Raw genomic sequence first — 7599 nt, forward strand, 5'->3', positions numbered from 1 at the left:
AGGTGGTGTTGCACCATTGACCCAATGAGTACTAACCAGTTTAAAAGCTCACACTTGATATTTCAAAGACCAGCTCACCATTCAGAGACTGAATTATCTACTCTTACATTCCCAGACATGTTTTTTTAATTTGTTTTTAATGATTTGGCAACTCTGACTGGAGCTCATTTTTGCTTTCTTCAAATGTACACAACTGCTCAGAAACTCAAGAGTGTTTCCACAGCCAGAGTCACTTCTGTAGGTCCTACTTCTCTCTGGAGAAGGAGAACATATTTGGATATGAGCGTATGCGTAGCCTTGAAAATCCGATGTTACGGGAATGCCTTGGCTTCAATGCCTCTCCTTCTCCAAGGGTGTCTTTGCTGCTCAGCAGAGTTTTATCTGGGATGCAGCACTCGCACAACAAGCTGGCCTTTTCTCTGAAAAAGCTGCCTGGCCAAAGGACCTGGCATCTGCAGCCATCTGGTATTTTTGTGAAGGCTGAGGATGTTTTTTGTGCTTGATCAGGCTCCAATACCAGAGTGATTCTTCTGATGTCTAAAAATCTGGATTCAGCTTTTAGAAAAGAGGCCGCACTTTGCCTGGGAAAGGAAAGCAAAGCATGAGCGTCTCCCTGGGCATACTGTGACTCCTATCTCAGAAGTGCATGGGTAACTTTTCGCCTCTGAGTGCTCCAGCCCCTCCCCAGCTGTGTTTTAATCCTTGTTTTCAAGTCACTCTCTGCAAAACTATCGCAGAGAGCCTCCGCTGCCCAGACCAGCTGCAACACACGTCCCATCCTCTTGTGCTCAGGCAATTTTAAGTGTGCAGAGTTCTCTTTAAAAAAGTCGTGAGCTCTCGTGGAGGAAAAAAATAATCATTTTACCCAAGAAGACTGCTCCTATTCCAGTATAAACTGTCTCCAAACATGGAACAGCGGCGTGCCATGTTGCTGCATGGGCCAGCAGCGCTGAATGAATTGGCAGATGCTGCGCTGCTGCGTGATCTCTGGTAGCTGGGCTGTGAGAATGCTGCTCCTCTCTACTCACAGCTTCGGTTTGAAGCTGAAAGAGTTGATTTGCCAAAAGAGTGCCCCTCACCCAAGCCCTGATGGGATAAATCGAGCCTCAGGCTGCCAGGACTTGCCGGGTGCATTCACCTTACCCTTGGTGGGTGCAGCAGCCTCCGCTCTTTGCAAGGACTGGCAGTTGGAGATGGGACATATAGACTGATGATGAGGTAGGGATTTTCTCGCCACTGCCTGCTGTTACTGGCGCTCTGGATGTTCAGACTGCTGGCTCTAGGGAAATCAAGCCTTTCTGGGAAGTGGCTACTCCCTATCCTCTTTATACAGAAAATGTATTGTTATTATTTGAAAGCACTTTTGTATTGCCCTTAGACTACAAGCATGGCAATTGTTCCATCAGAAGACATCATGGTGCATAGCAGTGAAATACGACGTACAGTACCATGCAGTATGTATTTTCCAGATAAACTGGGAAAATAGTGAAATGGAGCTGCAAAGTGGGGGTACAATAGCTGCTTTGCATTCCTCCACATGTGTGGAATTTATATGCGCTACAGAGTGACTCTGTTTCGTTACCATGTGTTTACGATGATCGGATGATTAGTCGTATTTCTAGCCGTTTTCATTTTCTCAGTTGTATTTGTGGGCCAAGCACAAAGTCGCAGCGACTTCAGATCGAACGTGGCAATGAATTAGTGCTGGCTAAACCCTCCCACCATTTATTTCCACTACGGCAGCAAGAGGGAACAGACTTAGCAGCTGAAAAATACAAGAGATTATTGCTCCTTCTCATCCAGGGGCAGCTCAAGCAATTTGCCAGATAGAAGTAGTTGGCTACGTTTGCAGACTCTGGGCTATTTGATTGAGACTTTCCAGCCCGGAGGTGCATCTCCGCCGCACCCCACCCTACCCGGGAGCTGAACGTGCCGCAGAAGCGCCGAGCGGGGAGATGCGTCACTGTTCACAGTTTAACTTGCGTAACGATGACTGCGGGAATCGCTGCCGAGCAGAATCTGCATCTCCTAGCGCCAGCTCCTGCAGAGATGGAAAAGCCCCAGTCTTGGTCCTGCAATCAGGAGGAGGGAGTCATGCCCCGGCGCCCGGTTTGTACGGCTCTTGGCGAGGCCAAAGGTATCTGGGAAAGCAATAGAGTTGCTCCCGAGCCTGGCAAGCCTGTAAGTCGCTGCTCACAGCCACCGGCAGCATCACGAGCTCTGCTCCCACTGGCGTGGACGCTCAGATGCATCCAGCCCATGCTACCATGGGCCAAATTCCCATGAGATGGCAGGATGGTTCATATCCTTGACACGTATCCAGTAAAGCATCACACCCTCTCCTATTGCCTTGCATTTCTGGCTCTTAGCCCGGGATTTAGCTTTTAGAGAAATACAGGATTAGCCGAGGAGGGCTTTTTAAAACATGGCTTTGCAGGGGGCAGGAGAAGGTGCCGAAATGGCCAGAGGTTCCCGAGGAACACGAGAACCAGCCCAACAAAGGCACCCTTGTGCGAGCGGGGAGATGCAGCAGAACCTGTGTCCGGATGAAAGCTGCCCTATCAAAATAGCCATAAACAAACCCGCCTCCTCCGCTACAGAAAAGCTGTTGTGCCAGGAGCATATTAAATTGTATATGCTTTTTCTCAAGGCAAAAGAATTGCAGCAGTGACGGCAGCTGTGCGTGCTGGAGCTGAGCCACTGTATTCAACTAATGAAGGCCTTGCTGAGGACGGGGTGGGGGAAGGACTGCGGATGAATGTATTATTCAGAGGGACCCACACTGAAATAATCTACCGGCACTGGGGATATGCGGTAGGGGAAAAAAAAGTGATTGCCCCAACACTGAAAGCTGATGCATTTGCCAGAGGACAGCACAGGTGACGGGCCAGATCCCTTCCCAGGCGGGGATCTGCAGCCCTGAGGGTGTTGCTGTTTACAGGATGAGGCAAGATGTGTTTTTCCTTCCCCGGGGTTTCCCTGGGGAGGTTCTCTGTCTCAACCCCCAGGAGCAGAGCTGGGCTGCAGCTACTGCTCTGACCCAGACGGAGGAGCAGGTTACAGACAGGGGGGAGCCCAGCCTGCCCAGCGTGGGGTCTGCAGGAGATGGGATTTAAAACCAGTGAGGAGCAGGGAGATGTGGGCAACTCCATACTTCATGTCAGTGGGCTCTGCTGATGGCCACCTGCTTGGTCCCAGGTGTGGTGGGGAAATGGGAAATGAAGTGGCCTCATACCCACAGGGAGGATTGTTCCAGCCCGTTTCTCCCCCCGGTGGGGCTGCTTCCTGCCTGGCCCATGCCCATATCCTGGATCAAGAGGGTGCAGAGGGCTTAGGACTCGCCTACGCTGCAGCTAGTGTGTTGTCTCAGCAAGGTCACCTCTGCATGAGGGTCCCCACACCGGGGACAGGGGCTCAGAAGGATCCCTCTGCCCTCTGCAACCTCTGAATATTGGTGTGTTGTGAACAACCATGAAAGGGGATTTCATCACCATTCACACTGTCTCAGCCATGTGTGAAATGAACCTTGCAGCCAAGCTCGTTGTTTGTCTGGAGGAGGATGTCTCAGTGTGCTGCCCGTGCTTTGCTCTTAACTCTTTGGGCTATTAGAGGTCCAAGCCTGAACCTTGCAGTCCCTGCACAGAGGAGACACATGGGTCCCATGGGAGCCCACATCAGCCAGGAACCTTCTGTGAAGTATGAGGAGTATCTAAAATCTTTTTCCACCTTGAACTGCAATTCTCTTGTGAGCAAAGTTGAGTTGTGAGTAAAGAATACAGGATAATTTCCCATTCCTCCCCAAATTTAGAGACATCAAGAAAGCTAGCAGGACACTTTCCTTATTAACTCAGGAGCATGCTAGTGGAGAGGTACCTCACGTAGAGCCTCCTTAGGAGGGAGTGAAATAAAACAGAATAAATTCAGAAAGGATGACTTCTGTGTAAGCACCTTGCAGGTGCCTCTTCAAAGATCAGCTTATCCCCAGGCAATGTAGTTCAAACGCTGCAGCGAGGAAATGGGATAGAAGAGCATGACACCCATCTCAGTTTAAATTCAGTCACTGCAGCTGTCCCATTCTTTAAGGCAGAAGAGGAAATTTATGGCTCTCCTGCAATGTGAGCAATGCTCTGAGCGCCCACAAGGTAAATGCCCTTTTGTGCTTGAATCCGTTCCCTGTCTGAAGTCACTGCACACATAGGGCCAACATGATTCAGTGAAAGAAAACCCATTTCATTTGCTTTTTAAGCAGATTACAGCAGATTAGCCAACTAATCTATATGGAATCCTCTCTCCAACAATTTCAAACTGTAAACAAATCCAACCACTTTTGTATTGCGTATAAATATTTACTATGGATTATATGAAGATTAACTTCAAATGATATTTGCAACAATGGTTTTATTTTGTGACTTGCTACCTTTAGTAATGTAAAACCTTTTGAAAGAAATGTACCTTCAACAAAGCGTGAATTTAAGGCCCATCATCTGTACAACAGCATGTACCAGAGCATGTACACAAACAGAAACTGAATACATTATTGCCAACAGATGAAGGAAACTAAGAATAAATACTATTCGTGCAGAATAAAAATGCCTGGGATTATCGTAACATGGAATTAAAATCTTCCCTGTAAGACCTGACTTGGTGTTAGTAGCTAACACCTCACTGCTACTCACAGTTGGTTCTTTAGCTGCAGAAAAAAAATGTGCATGGTTTGCAAGAAAAGGGCATTTGATGGATGTTGTTTAGTATCCTGAGATGTCACCCTCCTCGGGTGGGCAGTGTGAGTGACCCTGGCCCTGCTTGCTGCCCAGGTGGCTGGTAAGAAACGAGGCAGCCTTTGTAATGAAGCAGTTCATCTTCCTGAAGATTCAGGGTTTTCATCATATCTCCAACCATATGGAAAAACATAAGAGGCACCAGATCAAAGCCTCAGAGGCTGCTGCTGACCCTGGTGAGATCCCTGCAAGCCCAGTGACTTGCGGTGTGAAAGCTCCTGGGTTTGATTCCCAAATTTAAAGTGTCACTGGGGAGGTGAGAGGTGGGAATTGCTGTTGGTGTCGCACAGCTTGGCAAACGAGGGAACCAAAAGGTTGAAGACCAACATCTCTTGCTATGCCACATTGCCTGGAGCTGAATCCCGGTGTGCAGCCCACGAGGGTCGGCGTGGGAGGGCACCAGCAGCGGAGGCACAAGGGGTCGATGCGCGGTAGGTGCTTGGAGCAAAGTGCATCCTTCCAAAATACAACAGGCCAGAGGCCACTGCTGAGGGACTACACACAAAAGCCAGTGCAGGACCATGTTTGGCAGCAGGTAGTGCTCCAAATGGGGTGTTTCAGGGGCAGCCAGCACCAGCCTGCCCGCACCTCTGACCCCAACGGGGCTCTCCAGGCTGGCCCGCTCAGGACCGCTGCTCCGCAGAGAGCAAAGCCGGCCTTGCACGGCGTTCGGTTGGGACGTGGGGAATGTTGTGTCTACCAGGCTAGCGGAGGAATGCTCAGTTTACAAGACAATGGCTTTTTAGGAAGCCAGAAAAAGTTAAACAGCCGTCCCAGATAGAAGATTGTCCCTTTCCACCCTTTGTATAATTAGGGCAGCTTCATACTCCTATAAAGAGATGATCTGTTTAATATAAGAGATTTCCAAAGTCTTAGCAAATGAGTATCTGAGAACTGGCTTCTGATGTGGTTTATGTTCTTTTTGATAGATTTAGGTTATGGGAATGTTGGTTACAGAGGCAGTGAGTGATTCATGCTGAAACCATCCGGGTGCCATCTGATACAAGCTGTCCACTGAAGGTAGAGGGAGGCTGCTGCCTGTGTTGTATTAGTGCCTGCAGTTTAAGCTGTTTGGTGGTAAGTTATAATTGCAGAAAAATTACTACAGCAGAGAAAAAGAAAGGACTCTGCTTTGCAGAAGAGAAGTAATCCTTACCAGATCAACATTTCCATAGCAAGCTGGGGTCTTACAACGATGCCTCGAGACCTCAAACTGACGTGCTCTGTGTAAGGAGCTGTACTGGCACCTTAGAAAAAGCAGCTCTCTCTGGAGAGTCTCTGGCTGCTGCTTGACAAGCCCAAAGCAACACAGACAGGAGCTGATTGCTCTGTGCTTACTGCCCACCTTGGAGCTGCCTTGGAAAACAACTTTCCCCCACTGACTGCAGTTTTGTCTCAGTGGTACTTGTAGGATCAAGCCCTTGAGCAGATAGGGGAAAGAAGCGGTCGGAGAAATAGCATTCTCCAGTACATTTTTTTTCCCTATAGTCAAGCATTTTGAAATCCTGTCTCCATCTGAAGAACATCAAAGCCAGCAAAAGGGCAGAGGGTGGTCTCTGAAAAATCTCAAAGGGGAGCTGGTCTTCAGAGAAGGATTGTAGTCCTCCAGCTTTGATGTGCTCCTTGGAGCCCATGTCCCACCAGGTGACCCTCTTTGGCTGGCTAAGGCTGGGCCTCGCCGCTGCACAGGCTGCCAGCTGAAAAATCACTCACAGACCAACCTTAGCACCGCAACAGGAGAGTGGACACTGAGCATGGAAAATTGGGTGAACAAAGCCATGGGGTGCAATGTTGGGCAGCAATGAAGTGGTCACTATCATCCAGTTGCCTTGCAGCACATCTCTGTGCTGACTCCTGTCATGAGGGCAGGGAAGGTGGGAAGCAGGGATACTCCTCATCAGAACTCATAGATTTCTATTGGACTTTCGTAACTTCTCCAGGACTTGTGTGAGAGCAGGGCGAGGCCATGAGCCAAGAGCTTTGCAGCATCACATACCTTCGTTGCCATGTAATAAGCATAAGACTCCAGGATACTATTTTTGTTTGCAGGCTTTCCCCCTCTATTGCTCGTGTTTCAACTATACATAAATCCGGAAGAAAAATTTGTGTCTTCTTTTATACCAAATTTGCAGATTTGTAACTGAATTATGGGTGTTCCTTGACAACTTACTCTGAGTTTATTCATGTTAAAATAAATTCAGAGTCACCAGGGATCAGTGGCTTGTGCAGGCGTCAAGAAAGCCCTCAAAATGGTGTAGAAGGCTGCTAGTACCGCAGTGGCAGCCTCCAGCCCACCGAGCCCTGGGGGTGATGCGGCAGCACCAGGACCGTGCTACACAGCCTTGGAGCAGCTCTGTAAGGGGCCGTGTGTCCTTCCCCAGTGAAGCCACCCCTCTCTGCCTCCTGCTTGGCAGGGTTTTGCTGGCCATGTGCCTGCGGGGTTAGTTCATAAACACCATTTCACCTGCAGCCGTTTCCCCAGGCAGAGCATCTCTGATTAGGAGAGAGAACAGCTGTGGAAGGAGGGACATGTATCTTTTCTGATTCAGCATCCCTTTTCTATTGCAAGCTGGTGGCCTTGGCTGAAGGCTGACACTCCAGATAACTGGGCACCAAAGAAGCCTCCCCGGGCTGGCAGAATGCTGGCCAGAGAGTAGCGCCAGCAGCTCCTGCCTGAGATAAGCAGCGCGCTTTCAAGATTTATTGCCTTTATCCTCATTTACTGCCAGCCTGAATGTTTCAATTATCTTTTTTCTGTTTTGGCATTTCCCTAACAAGCAGTGTTATTTTGTTGCTTCTGTTTCAGCAGGGACAGACAGGG

This window comes from Strix uralensis, chromosome 16, assembly GCF_047716275.1.
Source record: "Strix uralensis isolate ZFMK-TIS-50842 chromosome 16, bStrUra1, whole genome shotgun sequence".
Lineage (NCBI taxonomy): Eukaryota > Metazoa > Chordata > Aves > Strigiformes > Strigidae > Strix > Strix uralensis.